Source organism: Grampus griseus, assembly GCF_964374135.1.
Source record: "Grampus griseus genome assembly, chromosome: X".
NCBI lineage: Eukaryota > Metazoa > Chordata > Mammalia > Artiodactyla > Delphinidae > Grampus > Grampus griseus.
The window spans coordinates 4,274,861-4,290,945 of NC_138999.1; the positions used below are offsets into that span (position 1 = coordinate 4,274,861).

The 16,085-nt window shown below is 44.7% G+C and overlaps 1 pseudogene across 1 annotated transcript; it reads left to right on the forward strand.

Annotated features, from left to right (window-relative positions):
* The first annotated feature begins 1,045 nt into the window (after positions 1 to 1,045).
* On the forward strand, positions 1,046 to 1,485 carry LOC309839458 (small ribosomal subunit protein eS24-like; annotated as a pseudogene). Its single transcript has one exon. The product of its transcript is annotated as a small ribosomal subunit protein eS24-like (transcript).
* Positions 1,486 to 16,085: the final 14,600 nt, after the last annotated feature.

Here is a 16,085-nt window from a genome sequence, read left to right on the forward strand (position 1 = left end):
TCGTCTCTGGCAGGAGGAATGAAGAAGTGTGCTATTCCCAGCACAGCGTGTTATTTATAGAGTGACACTGCCCGGGGATCACACGCCTGCCCCGAGAGCCCTGGGATCACACGTCAGCCTCAGACATCAGGACAAAAGTTAAAACCCGCAGCAATGGGTTGGGGAACTGGCATCACCACGGCCAGGCTGGTCCTTCTCTGATTAATGAGGCCAACGGCGAAATACCAGGTCTCGCGTCCCCGTAACCGGGTATTGTTCTCCCACGAAAACGTATCAGCTCTGTCAGAAGCTTTGCCCCAGTTCCTTCTCTTCTCATTTGTGTTTTTTACCTTCAGGTTGGAAGGATACTCAGCAGTCCCCCTTCCCTGCTGAGTTCCTTTCTGGGAGCTGGGTCCCGGGAATCCGCAGCGCCTGTCCATCAAAGGGACGCAGATACAAAAGGTCTGCTCGGGGGCTGCCAGCCAAACCCAGGAGGGCCGTTCCGGTGCTGAGTGAACATTCAGGCTGGATTATCTCCGCTTTGGGGGACGCTGGTAGACACCAAAGGAATGTGTCTAGGACGTCACGAGATCTCGCGGCTGGTGGGCAGAAAGCAGTGGTGCTGGCAGCGACATGCCAGCCACAGCACAAAAGCAAAGAGAGACCCAGTGTATATTTTGGCCGAGGGCGAGAAACCAAGGGTGATCTCTGCGGAGCCGGGGGTGACACAACTGCTGGTTTCATCTTCAGTGGGTATTGATTCAAGCCCACTGAATGACACTCAGGCATGCACGGGGGTATCACGGTGATGGAGGAAAGTGTGAGAACCGTGGGGCATTTTCCTGCCTTTCTGGTAACAGATACCTAAGAAAACCTGATAATCACAGTGACTCTGGTAAAGCTGTGTGCCTATGTAGTGATTTTCTTTATGGGACCCTGGCCTTGCCTCAGAGGGAAGGCATCCTCTTATTTCTCCTCACTTGGGCCTCCATCTTCAGAAGCCCATTCCTCCAAAGGCCTACCGGTGCTCTTGTCCTCCCAGGCTGCCTGAAGATCAGCGGTCATCATGAACGACACAGTAACTATCCAGGACCAGGAAGTTCATGACCGACCGACTACTTCAGCGCAAACAAACGGGCATCAATGTCCTTCATCCTGGGAAGGCAACAGGCCCTAAGACAGAAATTTGGGGGAAAAAAACTAGCCGAAATGCATATACAAGAGCACACCAGATGGCACCTTTGTATTTGGATTTAAAACCCATTTTGATGGTGGCAAGACAACTGGCTTTGACATGGCTTACGATGCCTTGGATTACCTGGAGAAGAACGAGCCCAAACCCAGGCTGCAAGACACGGCCTGCATGAGAAGAAAAAGATGTCCAGAAAACAGCGAAAGGAACTCAAGAACAGAATGAAGCAAGTCCGGGGGACTGCAAAGGCCAGTGTTGGTGCTGGCAACAAGAGGAGTAAAGATTCTGCCGTGACTGTATCGGTGGAGATGTGAGCAGCCTTTTATGAGAGGATTAATAAACTAAGATCTTTTATATGCCCCCCCCCAAAAAAAAGGTCTACCTGTAATCAAGTTGGACGGCTTTTGTGGCCTTGAAAGTGCTGACTTGACTTAAACGTGCAAACTCTGATCTCCCCACTCAGATCCGAACAGATGTGTGGTTAGATCACAGGATCATCATGTTCTATTCCCTCATTCTTCCTGCATCCACCCATTCAGTATTTCCTGAGCACACGCTACTAAGAAGTTGAACATTTATGGAGGGTCAAGCAAGTGTAGGCAATGAGCTAGGAGCTGGGAGGACAGAGTGCAGTAAGATACATGGTTACAAGAGAGAAGGCATCCCGCAAGGTGCAGGCGTTGGGGAAGTAAAGCAGGGTGGCCTGAGAAAGGCTGGGAGGACAGAGGAAAAAACCTAGAGACTGTGACTTTAGACCCAAACGATAACTGAGAGGAGAAGAAGCGAAGGACATTCTGGGTGGAGGCGTCAGCATGCCAACGGCCTTGAGACATGTATTAGTCAGGAAAAGCTAGGTTGTGCTGCTAAAAAAAAAGAATCCATAAAATATCAGGGCAAATTGCTACAAAGCTCCATTTCTTTATATATATATATATATATATATATATATATCTTTATTGGAGTATAATTGCTTTGCAATGTTGTGTTAGTTTCTGCTGTACCACAAAGTGCATCAGCTATATGTATACATATACCCCCATATCCACTCCCTCTTGAGCCTCCCTCCCTCCCTCCCTATCCCACCCCTTAGGTCGTCCCAAAGCAGAGCTCCGTTTCTTACATCACAGTCTGATGGGAGTCATGCGGTCTCCCTGTGCCCTGGAGCTACGTTATCTGGAACACGTGGCCTCCAGAAACACCTTGCACGGAAGACAGAGAAGGAGGACGTGTACTGGCTACTTGCCATCTGCACCTGGACATGACATGTGTGGCTCTGCTCACAGCTCAGCAGGCAAAACTAGTCCCCTGGTGCTACCTCCTTACACGGTGGTCTAGGAAATACAGCTGAGCACATGACATTTGGTGAGCTGACTGTCTAGGCTACGTGCTATGAATGACTTGTACCTCACCAAATTCATACGGGACTGTATAGCGCTGTCATGTGACCGTATTTGTTTGTTTGTTTTTCACGTTGTTCACAGCTATACTGCAAGTTTGGAATTCATATTTTCAAGCAGCCGTACAAAAGTATTCATGAAGAATGCATCATCTCTGAAAATTGTGAAAACATCCCTGCTACCAATACATTTCCAAATACAAAACTGACTACCATATTGTTACTTCTGTGTAGCAGGAGAAGTTCATGCTCAAAACAGATAAAAGTCTTTAGGTGTGAATGGTATGAATGACAGTCTTCTTTCTTTTTAATTTCTTAGTCGTTTGGGATCCTTAAGTATGCAAGCCTCAAAGAGGAGGGTCCACGAAGGAACAAGGCGTTGTCTTACGGCAGCCAGTACAAGTATGGAACGCTTCACGAATTTTGCAAATTTGCGAGTCATCCTCGCACGGGGGCCGTGCTCAGCTTCTCTGTATCGTTGCAATTTTAGTATATGTGCTGCTGAGGTGAGCACACTCATGTGGCTGTATCTGGACATGGGGTTTTGCGGGAGGTAATTAAAGTTAAATGAAGTCATGGTTTGATGGGATCAATGTCTCTCAGAGTTCTCTCCTTCTCTCCCTCCACTGTGTGAGGACACAGTGAGAAGGTGGCCCTCTACAAGGCAGGAAGAGGGTCCTCACCAGGAACCAAGTCATCTGGCACGTTGATCTTGGACTTCCAACCTGCAGAGCGGTGGGAAAATCACCTTCTATTGTTGAAGCCGCACAACCTATGGTGTTTTGTTATGGCGCCCGAGCTGACCAGTTATCTCTCACACCAGGCAGGAAGAGGCTGGCTACTTTGGGAGCTGAGAGCCAGACTGAAGGCCTGGGGGCCAAGGGAGTGAGAGAGAGTATTCCATCAAATGAAGCTGGAACAGGAGTGGAAGCCCATGTCATGCAGTGTCACATGGCCATTGTGACAAGTGCTTCAAGCGTAACAGGAAGAGAGCAGAGGGGTGGCTTTTGCGGGTTTCAGAATCTCTCCCATAAGCCAGAGTGGATCTAGGGACCGTCTTCCTGAGGATGAGCAAGGTGGTTTAGGTGGGGGTCATGGTCATAGAGGGAGGTGGGTGGGTTGAACAGCTTTCAGGAGATGGAGGAATGGTACCAAGAGATCGACTCTACGCTGCTGTCGAGCAAGAGAGAGTGAAGGAAGTACCCCACCTTCCTAGCCAGAGCCCTTGTGGCGGTGCCCTTGACCGACATGGGGACCAGGGGTGCGGGACAAGTCTGCTACTGGACACCAGTCTAAGGGAGGGAGGGTTTCCAGTCAGAGAATCCACAACGCACACCACTGCGGGTCTCTCACTGTCACTCTGACAAAACTTGTTGCTGAACAAATGGATGAAAGCAAACAGGGACGTTAATAAAGCACACACCTTCCCCATGGGTTGTGTTCCTGGTGAGGGTGAGAAGCAAGGAGAGAAGTGCATTTGTAAATTAATTGATGAGGAAATTCCCGTACGGTGCAGTGCTTAGGACTTGGTGCTTTCACTGCAGGGGCCCAGGGTTCGATCCCTGGTTGGGGAACTAAGATCCCGCAAGCCATGCGGCATGGCCAAAAAAAAAAAAATTCAAACCATAAATTAATGATGATTTCAAGGATTTAGTCGTTAGTAGCATGTTGTTTCATCTTCGTCTCATTTCTTCTTCTGTGGTTGACTTCTAGTTTCATGCCGTTCTGTCACGGATTTAGTCTTTGCACAGACATGTAAGTAACCTCTTACATGCCAGCCAGGCACTGTGTGAGGCTCCAGGGCTTTCAAAAAAAAAAAAAGTCAAATAATATGCCCTCCTTCCCCTGAGTAACTTTATAGTCTAGAAGTGGAAAGGGACAAATAAATAACAAATCATAACGTGGTGTAATGACAACTAGCGTGGTGTGGTCAGGATGCTGGGAAAGAGCTGCGAAGGGGCAGTTAAATAATTAGGGTTCGGTAAGGTTTAGTGAAGACAGACAATATTGAAGGGGGTTTTGTTGAAAGAGGAGGAGTTGGATAAAGAATGTGGGAAGGGTGGTCCAGACAGAAGAAAGGGCAGAAGCAAAGACAGAGAAGTGTGTGGGCTTCCCTGGTGGCGCAGTGGTTGAGAGTCCGCCTGCCGATGCAGGGGACGCGGGTTCGTGCCCCGGTCTGGGAGGATCCCACGTGCCGCGGAGCGGCTGGGCCCGTGAGCCATGGCCGCTGAGCCTGCGCGTCCGGAGCCTGTGCTCCGCAACAGGAGAGTCCACAGCAGTGACAGGCGCGCGTACCGCAAAAAAAAAAAAAAAAAGAAAGACAGAGAAGTGTGAGCCAGCAAAACTCAGCAGAGACTCATGGGTGAGGCTGCAGGTAGGGCTGGAAGCTGCCAACCTTCAGCGTGCAGATGAAGAGTTAGGACGTAGAAGCCAAGGGCATCACTTGGGAGAACTTCCCTCAGCAGAGTGATGCAAGTTAGAGTAATGAGAGTGACTGGAATGTTAGAGAAACACACTGAAAGCCAGATGGAACGTACACTGGAGAAAGACGACCAGTGAGGAAGCTACAGTGGCAATCCAGGTGGGAGGAGCCGAGACTGTGGATGAAGCCCAGGGCTGTAGACATAAAAGCAGAGAGAAGAGAGCAGACTCGAGGGATATTAGAGATAAGCACAATCTAGGATTAATACCGGGCTTGGGAAGCGTGGCGAGTGAGATAAAAATGTCCACGTCCTAATTTCTGGAACCTGTGAATATGTCACTTTACATGGTAAAAGGGGCTTTGAAGATGGCATCAGGGCAAAGACCCTGAGATGAGGAGATGGACCTGGATTATCCAGGTGCCCCGAAGTCATCCCAGGGGTCTTTAGGATTGAAAAAATGAGAAAGGAGCGTCAGAATCGGGGAGAGATGCAGATGGTATGGTGTTGGCTTTGCAGGAGGAGAAGGGGGCCATGAGGTGAGGGATGAGGGCATCCTCTAGAAACTGCAAAAGGTAACTGCTGGATCCTTCCCTTGGCCCTTCCTTAGGGAAGCAGTGCCAGGGACAACGACAAACTGTCTTTGACACACGTGGAGTTGGACGGGGACATGCGTGGTGGGCAGCTGGATATTGGTCCAGAGTCCTGAAGCCGGATCTGGGCTGAGGAGAGAGATGGGAGCCGGGCTGAAGCTCAGGCTGTTTGAGCCTGCCTCTGAATGCCTGCGTGACTGTCCGCTGGCTGCAGAAAACCAAAACTAGCTGCATCTGTGCGAGGCTACTGATCAACCGGGTGTGGGCGCCCTTCTCACGCTGGCTGCCACGGACGCCATGTTGTTGAGGGTTCGGAGGAAAACAGAAGAAGTGAGAACGTTTGGGGAAGCATCAGTATGTACGTGCCGACCAGTGGTTGCTTCAAGTATTTGAATCCATCAGTCATTCTTTTTCCATCCAGACAAAATTTTCCTAGCCTCCTATAAACGCGTCGGCAAGTCCTTTGCCTCCTGAACACCAGGAGAAGTCCCTGTACGTTAGGGACGGTGGCCGCAGAGGAAGACAGGCAGAAGCGGAATCAACAGAGCAGTGGGTGCAGAGGGAACAGAGCAGAGCTACGGGAAGGAGGTGGAGAAGGAGAAGAGGCTCACCTCGGCATTGCTCTATGGTCGCAACATCAGCAGGTGCGTTGCCTTCTCCAATTTCAGGTTTGTGCTACATGGCTGACTTGAGGTTTGCTGGATACTGGACTCCTGCAGGCACCCTAGCGCGCCCCTGTGTTTATTCATTTCCAGGTAGATCCTAGCGCAGGGGCGGAGGGTGGCACATGCACACACACACCTGTTCACCCCCCATGCCATCTACACGGGCAACACGACTTTGTATATTCTCAGAGTCCTTTCAACTTGGGCAGCCACTCACGCTTGCAGTAGCCGCAGTCACCAGGAAGCCCTACTGTCCAACAGCCAACTCAATCTGATCATTCAGGCTCCTTGCCTCAGCCTTCTACACCTATGACTTTACAGGCCCTGAAACAAAAGACAATCTGTAGGTTCTAACATGGTCTATATGTCCTCATACAAAAAAAAAAAAAAAAAAAAAAAAAAAAAGATGAGGGCAGAGTGGGAAGGGCGGGCTGTGCTTCTCTCTAGCAGGGCTCCTGAACTCTGGCATGAGTCCGAACGCAGCCTGCCGCTGTTTTTGTAAATAAAGTTGTATTGGCATAAAACCAAGCCCAGTTGTTTCTGTGCTGCCTGTGGCTGCTTCCATCCTGCAATGGTAGATCTGAGAAATTATGAAGAGGCTCTGCAGCCCTCAAAGCCTAAAATATTCACTAACCGGCCCTTTACAGACACTGTCTGCTGATGGCCCCTATAGGGAATCGAGTCTTGGAGAGCAAAGAGGGTAGCCAGTTTCCTCCTCTGTGATATGCTTTCGATACGGCTGTCTAGTATTTGCACGATTGTTATGATATTGATTACATAACCAAAGAATAGAGAACAAACTTCAAGGCATCCACAGGTGCTGAGTGGAAAGAAACAAAAAGGCCAAGCTAAGAGCAATGAAAAGAGGCAGAAAGAATGAGTTCTACCCTAAAGAAGAATAAAACACTGAGAAAAAATATTCACTTCCACAAGATAAATCTCTTCCCTACCTATGAAACGTCTGCCTGGACAGCTAGATAGAAGCTTCTGCTTATGTTCAGGTATGCCCAATGTGCTCAGAAGCTATGTCAGGATTCTGACTCCAATTTCCTTCTCCAGCATTTTTCTCTGTGATGTGAAACTAATTAAGTCTGATGTCTTTGCAGTTCTTGAAAAAGATTATTGTTTTAACCATATCTAATAACACCTTACGGGCCTTTTGCACTGAAAACAAAAATATATCCTCGCCTGAAAACATCGATATATATTCGACTACAATGTGGGTATTAACTCTTTGTGTATACAGCAGCAACTTAAAAATGATTTCACTTCCTCTAAAATTTGATTATGTATTTGAACCCAGCCCACTCCAGCCTTGCTATGAAAATGGTGTGCTATGGTGCACACACGTCTTTCTGGGGCATACACAGCATGAGAAAATGTCTGTATGGATGCTGGGTCAGACCTACAAATTTGGGTGATTTAATATGCCTCTAATTAGTTAAGATCTAGTGAATACACTTTCGCAGTGGTTTCTAACTGATGTCCACGTTTGAGTGTATGTTATGTCAGTCCTGAGAGGTGGATGGCAGCTCAGAAACTTCGATAATATCTTTTTTTTTTTTTTCTATTCTTTAGCTCCTGCTTTGTGCATGATAATACCCTTTAAGAATACAAAACAGTACAGTAGCTCTTCTTCAGTGCCAGACCTTAACAACAATAATCTTCAGCAAGGAATTCAGGGAGAATTACACTTTCAACATTTTACAAGGACATGGAGTTACCAGTCACGTCCATTTTTCTTCATTTGTCGTGAACGTTCTAACTGTTGTATATTACCAGGCCATCCCCATTTCCCTATTAAAATGCATATCAGGATATTGAATATTCAAGTATTATGGGGTGAATTGTTTTTTCTATTTCTGGAAAATGGACCATTGGGATTCGTTATTCAATGCTAATGTAAGAAAAAAAAATCTCATTTACTCAATGAAAAGAAGAAAGTGGTCATAGACAAACGTGCATGGGGCCTGGGACTGGAGTGAGGAGGTAAAAAGCAAAGCAGAAGGGTCCATGGTATCATCAGGTTAAACAGGGGAGAGGAAGCAGTTAACGCTGCTAAGACGGGAGACTAGGTCTTTTTCACCACGGCTGCCTCAGGCATATAGATGTGTCCAACTGACTCCTCACGTAATAAATTTCTCTGTGCTCTACTGTTCTTTTTTTCAAAACTAAATTCTTTATGAAGAAAAATACAAAGGGTACTGGAGGGTGTAGAGAAAGAGGCCAAAATAAATGAAGAAATGCAGTATGTTTCTGGATGAGATTATTCAATAGTGTTTACATGTTATTTTTTAAATTAATTCTTATTGGAGTATAGTTGATTCACAATGTTGTGTTAGTTTCTGCTGTACAGCAAAGTGAATCAGCTGTATGTATACATACATGCCCTCTTTTTTGGATTTCCTTCCCATGTAGGTCACCACAGAGCACTGAGTAGAGTTCCCTGTGCTGTACGCTCGGTTCTCATTAGTGATCTATTTTATACATAGTATCAATAGTGTATACATGTCCATTCCAATCTCCCAGTTCATCCCACACCCCCCTTTCCCCCTTGGCACATGCTTTTTTTTTTTTTTTTCCCCCAAAATGAATGTATGTTTGACACAAAGCTAATGAACGTCACCATGGAATTTTTGGGTTTGTTTTTCGGGTCACAAAATTATTCTTCTGATCATCTGGAAGAATAAATGCACAAAAGCGTCCTGGCAATTTCGGGAAGAAGGGCAGTGGAGGATGGGAGAGGGAGAACGAATTGTCCCGCGTGTAAATCTGCAATTATTTAAACAGTGTGATATGAGAACAGCCACGGAGAGACTGATTGGTAAAAGTAGGAGGCACAAGAAGAAACACACAAAACAGGCACGCGTGTTTTAGACAACCTGGTGCAAAGTAATGAATATCTGAGTTGGCTACTTAGGGAACAATAAAATTCGTTTCCCCCTAATTAAACACCAGAATTAAATATAATTGTTAGGATGCCTACTTCCATTTCAGGACAGAACAGCGCTCTCATCCTCATAATCAAACCTATGTTTGAAACATACTTTTCAAAAAAATCATCATTTTTTATTATAAAAAAAGATTCGCGAAAAGCTTAGGACACAGAGGAACACAAGAAACTAAATTCCCAAAACTAGCCAGCTCCTTTCTGGAAAGACAAGACTCCTGTCGGCTTTGATCTTTGTGGAAGTGGTCAGGGTGGGAGGACCCTGTTGTAGGTGTGGGTAAGGAGCAAAGCGGGGTACAGTTTTAAAGCGTGTGGGCTGACGTGTTCGATGGGAAACATGAGGGAGTCCTAGTCTCAGTACATACTTCGACCACCTGCTAAGTGTTTCCCAAGAATCTCTGCAGAGGAAAGAGATAGTCTGCCCCATGTGGGTGAGGTGGGAAGAGAGAGGAGATAAATACCATGAGTTCTCGCCCAAGTTCAAGGCAGCTTCTTTCAGAAGGTAGGGATCAGGGCAGTGGATCTGATGCGAAGTGTACTCAGGCATGCCTGGGCTTCACAGGGTATTAGACCGCAGCCCTCCAAAGACAAAGGCAGTGTCACAGGGTGGGGGGACTTCTCCAATGTGAGAGACAGAGCAAACAGACACCCCAAATAGCATCCGGGTGGTAAGTGGAGAGACCGATCTCACGGTTAAGAGAACTGGGCACTTCACGGAAAAGCACAGAGATATCTCTGGCGCCCTACCAGTGTCAGATCCCAAGCCTGACTCAAGATGAAGTTCCAACACTGTCCTGAAAACTTCTGAGGTCACCAGTGACGTGAGTCACAGGGAAGCTAGTGTATTGTCCCACAGGCCTTAGAAGGTCTCTTCTCCGCTTCCCCAGTCTCTCTTCTATTTGCATTTCAGTTTTCAGACTTTCTATTGGAGTCGGAAGTGAAAGAACAAGAATGGCGGCAGAAGGAGGATTCGGAGAGATAATAACTGGGAACTTTCCAGAATCGATGAATGATGTTGACGCATAGATGGATGGTGTTCAGTAAACCACAAACAGGAGAAACACAAAGGAAATGACACCTGACAATTTCCTAGACAACCCTGAACACCAAAGATGCAGAGTGAGTCTCGAAAGCAGTTAGGGAACAAAAAGACGCATCATACATGAGCGCGTGACATTCTGAATTACGGCTGACTTTTCACCAGAAGAAACAAAGAGGCCAGAAGCAATGGAAAGATATCTTCAAGGTGATGAAAGAATAGTGTCAACTTAGAATGACAGATCCCGTGAAAATATCCTTCAAAACTGAAAGTGGAATAAAGACATTTTCAGGTACAATGAAAACGTAGACCCACTCCACAAGACAGGCTAAAAAATACAAAAATAAAACGTCTGCAGAAAGAAGGAAAAAATACCAAATAAGAGTCCAGTTATGCAAAAGAAAAGAATAGAAAGCAAAAGTGTAAATGTCTGGATAAATATAAAATAGCTTTCTTTAAAGTATCCATGTTGTTCAAGCGTCTTTTAAGAAGCATTCACTGTTTAAAACAAAAATGACAAGAATGTTTTGTTAGATGTATAGGCTATGTAGAAGTGGACTGCAAAATAATGAGAATGTAATGGGCAGGGAGGTACTCCGTGCAATTATTCTCCTGTAAGGTCCTTATGGAGTTCGTGCATATTTCTGAAGGTAGTATAATTTTTTAAGGTGGACTCTGCTACATTAAAGATAAGTATTGGGGTGTCTAGAGAAGTGCTTTTCAAGAGCTAGAGGGTAACGAGCCACCCAGAAGCTTCCTTTGTGTCTTTCCAAGTAGGGTAATTTTGTTTCCTTTTTCATATTTCTCAATTTTCCAGATTTTCTACAACGAATGTAAACATTTTCGAATAAATATTTTCAGTAAGTTCATTGTCTTCTTGAAGGGCTTTTTGTACCTTTTTTTCCCCAGAATTGTGATCCTTTACCAGCTTGTATATAAAATGTGCTCTTCTAAATGATTATTCCAGAATTGGCCTTGAAAGCAGTTCAGAATAAAATTAAATATTGCATTAGAGTCCCATAAAGCAATTCTAATTGGGCATGTGCTGGAACAAACAGATTGTGAAAATTATTAACACATGTTAGTATTTTTTCTTACCACAGTGCCCCCCGCCATCCTCGCGAATCATCTCTCTGTCCTGCCTGTTAGTCACTTAGTTGCCAACTCAGTTATCAGATCAATGTCGCTGTATCCCAGTGCTTGTGTTCAAGACACCCTTATTTGACTTAATCATGGCTCCAAAGCACAAGACTAGTGATGCTGGCAATTTGAATATTCTCTGATTGTGTCTGATTTATAAACTTAACTTTATTGTAGATAGGTACATATAGGAAAAAAACATAATACGTATAGGGTTTGGTACTACCCGTGGTTTCAGGCATCCACTGGGGGTCTTGGAACGTGTCCCCCGTGGATAAGGGGTGACAATTGTGTATGTAAATATACAATATATATACTGTATTCCTAATATATATACAATATGTATACTGTATACTCAATGCAATATACTGTATTCCTAATATATATACAATATGTATACTGTATACCCAATGCAATATACTGTATCCCTAATATATATACAATATGTATACTGTATACCCAATGCAATATACTGTATCCCTAATACATATACAATATGTATACTGTATACCCAATGCAATATACTGTATTCCTAATATATATACAATATGTATACTGTATACCCAATGCAATATACTGTATCCCTAATATATATACAATATGTATACTGTATACCCAATGCAATATACTGTATTCCTAATATATATACAATATGTATACTGTATACCCAATGCAATATACTGTATTCCTAATATATATACAATATATATACTGTATTCCATATATATCTATATATCTACAGTATTCCCAATTATTTTCTAGATTGACCCAATCCGTCTTGACTTTGCACCTCTGCAAAGCACACTGATAAGAATGGACTTTTCTGATATTTCATCAAAGGCTTCCACCTTCCAGGGACACACTAGAAAATCTATTATACTCTAAGTTACCCAGGACGATAACTGGTAAAAAAGAAATCTCTCTGTACCCCACACCTTCACTCCATCAAAAACCAAAATAGTGCTATGATTGCTCTTACCTGACCTACTTTAGTGTCGAACCTATAATGACCTAAATTCTTAAAGTCCTAGGCTTGGAAGGAACTTTGGAGGGTTTTCCCAATCCATCCTCATAACTTTACGCAGAATCACACCTCCGCTGTGCTGGATTCATCGAGGCTACGCAAGAATTTCCCACCACTAACTTGGGGTTGTCTATCAGATTTGAGGAAGGTGTATGGCTTTTTATTTTCTAGTCTGAAAAGTAATATGACAATTTTATCTAATAACGCTATTTGGTTACGTAGTTATAGAGACAAAGAAGGATAAAGCGCAGGCCACTTGGAAATGTAATTTTATCTGTCGCACACAATAACTCTGTAGGTACTTTATGGTACCCATTTCTAAGCATCATGATTATACTGAAAGCTATTAAAGAAGTGCAAACATCCTTAAAAGGCTACCAGCTGATCTGGTTGCGTGCCAGCCTGGTAGATACCCAGGTCCCCAAGTTTTACTTCCTTTCCTCGGACACGAGATGTTCACGCAATTCTTTCCAGTACTTATAAACCTGACCCCTTCCTTCATCTCAGCCACATCCTGTTCTCAGCCTTCCCTCTCTCCCCAACTCAGACCCGTGATTATCACCTAACTGGCAGGTTCCAACCATTTGCCTTCAACTCAGAATTCAGAGAACCAGCCCTGACAACCGAACACGTGGCACATGTATCTCGTAGGCACCGAAAACTCCGTCGTGTTCAGGATGGAAGTGATTGCTCTCCTCGCCAGCGTTCCTCCCCTCCTGCATCACTTCTCATGCAGAATCAGCAGGCTCCTTGGATTCAAATATCCAAATACTGTGTGCGTACATAGGTTTGTGTGTGTGTACTTTTTTTCAACTTCGTTCATGTTCTTAATTTCTACTGCAGACCCCCAACTTCAATCCACTGTCTCCTGCCTGTACTGTTGCAGAAAACCCTTAACTTGGTAGGTCTAATCCCCCTTTGCTTGTCCCTAATCCACTGTTTTCAAGAGAGTCTGAGGGACATTTTTAAAACAAAACTTGGATTGTGTCGCCATGCTGCTCAAAATCCTTTCAGTATGTCTTTTTTTAACATTAGGATGGAGTCTAAAAATGTTCAGAATGGCCTATAGGCCCCACGGGATCATTCATGCCCCCACCCATGTCCTCCAAGACATCACACCAGAATAATATAATGTTCTTGAAGAGACAACACAGCTTATACATGGAGTCAACTTTAAATATTTTTCAGGATCTAAGCAGAGCTCCTGGTGTCCTTTTTCGTAGCTGAAAATTGAACTTCCAGGTGGTCTTTGCTGAGACAAGTGTAGGATGGCCTGCTGCCGACTTCCCAAGAGAAGGCAGTCAGATTATGAGTTCAGATCACAAGCGCGCTGCAGAAGACAACTGGAACACCTTGGCACGAATTCCAGAGGCTGAAGATTCGTCATGGAATCAGAAAGACTTCCTCTAACCTGCCCTGCCCTCTCCTCGCACCATTCCACAAACCCTCTGGCCACAACGTGGGACATCACCACTTTTCACCATGTAAGATACCCACACACGGGACGGAGAAAAGCAAACAAAAAGAGTCTTATGGAGATCATGCCCCCAAAACAATACTGACCACTGTATGTGTTTGCTGGGGCTGCCGTAAGAAAGCACCACAGACGAGGCAGCTTAAACCCAGCAGATGTGTATTCCTCCCAGTCCTGGAGGCTGGAATCTGACATCCAGGTGTGGGCGGGGCTGGTTCCTCCTGAGGCCTCTCTCCTGGGCGTGTAGACGGCCGTCTCCTCCCTGTGTCCTCACGTGGTCGTCCCTCTGTGTGTATCTGTGTCCTGATCTCCTCTTCTTATAAGGCCACTTTTCCTGTGGGATCAGGACCCACCCTAGTGACCTCATTGTACCTTTAGTTCCCTCTTTAAAGACCCCATCTCCAAATCAGTCACATTCGGAGGTCCTGGGGGCTAGGACTTCAACATAGGAATTGGGAGGGGGGCAGGACACAATTTAGCCCCTAAAAACCACTGTAAATGTTGCTGGAATTCCCTATGCTTTGTCTGACAGCCTGCCACTAAGCATTATGAAAGCGATGAAAGCGTTCTGATAAATGAGTGTGGCCCTGTGTTGATCTTTTGACTCACAGGGCAAGCTTGGAGACGTAACTGATTGACCCGAATTCCTATGAATGTGACGTGATGACTGATCTTGGCTTCTGAGGGTTCCGAGTGAGCGTATTAAGCTGTGTTGGATGCATGTGACTGTGTGTGTGTTGTATAGAATGTCAGTGACCATCGGTGACACCGGCTCACCATCTTATCACCTGGATTCACTTCTTCAGAACGCTGAACGAGAATGTGTCTCGAAACTCTGGACATGGGAAAATTTGTTTTCCCAAACCCAGGTCTCTGGTCAACACATTAAATAAAACCAGAAAAAAAAAATCTAACCACTTTTCAGAACAAAACTTTTATTAGAAGGAAGAGTCTGAAAACATAGACTCACCGTTTGATATCTGTGCTTTCTATTGCCCGTTTAATAGCTGCCATGGGGGTGCTGGAGGGACAATTGGCGCAGACTCACGAGACAGAAGTGAAAATCAGGGCCATGTTATTTCCAAGCAGATGACTTTGGGGAAGAGGCACTTACCAGTTGACTGTGATTAGAAAATGAGCTAAATATAGATTCAAATAATCTCTAACCTTCAGAGAAGTCTAGAGACCAACCCCTTTTGTAAGCTTACAACAGCCTGACAGAGAAATGCCAGTTTGGGGAAACATAAAGACTCACTGCCACCACTTATTAATTTTTATGAGCAAAATCGTGACATGTCAAAGTGGCAGCTCTTACCTGTCTCGGTAGGTTAGTTAGTGCCATTCAGGTTAGCCCCCCTCTGTGAGCCCAGTGAGCACCCAGCTTACGGTTGATGAGAACCTTGATGAAATGGGTATTTTCAGAAGGATATCTTTATAGTTTAAAGTAAGTTCTGAAATTTTTTAAAAAATCTTTATTTTTGGAAAGTTTATCTCCTCCACCTGTACCACCTGTTTGTTCTCACTTGATCCCCATCATAATCCTCAATTTGTTGGATCACAGTTGGTTGCCATGGAGATGACTACGATGTCACAAACACGATTATAACTTCAAGTGCGGAATAAACAGCAGGCACACTGAACTCTTAACAAACAAAATCCTGTTATTATGCAAATAAACTTCAAATAATCAAGTGTAACCCAAAATGCATAATTTTCTTTTGTGGGATTTTCTGTCCCCCTTGGTGTCGCAAAACGCATCATCATCTGCTAAATCCAATTCTAAAATGAAAAACGTCATAGGACTTCAAAACTGTATCTGAGAGTGGAAGACCCTACTGTGTGACAACAACAAAACTCTTTATCAATAGGTTGCTAAGAACATTTTAGCAAAGATAATGATGTGTCCAAGTTTAACCAGAGAAGCTTTTCAGGATCAGAAGAGTAATTACAATCATGCTGAACAATTGTCAAATTAGACGTATAAAGGTAAAGAACTTGCAGTAGATATTGCTACACCCAACGTGGCTTCTGAGATTTGAATAGTTGCTGCTCACTAACGCTGACCTCCAACAGAGATTGATAGATAGGATGGTTTCTAGGACACCATGAAAGGCTCCTCTGACCAGAAATATCATTCTAGTGAATTTAGAACAACACCTAAATCAGCCATGTGAGTCAACATGTATAATAAACAGAAGAAGAATGGAAGTAAT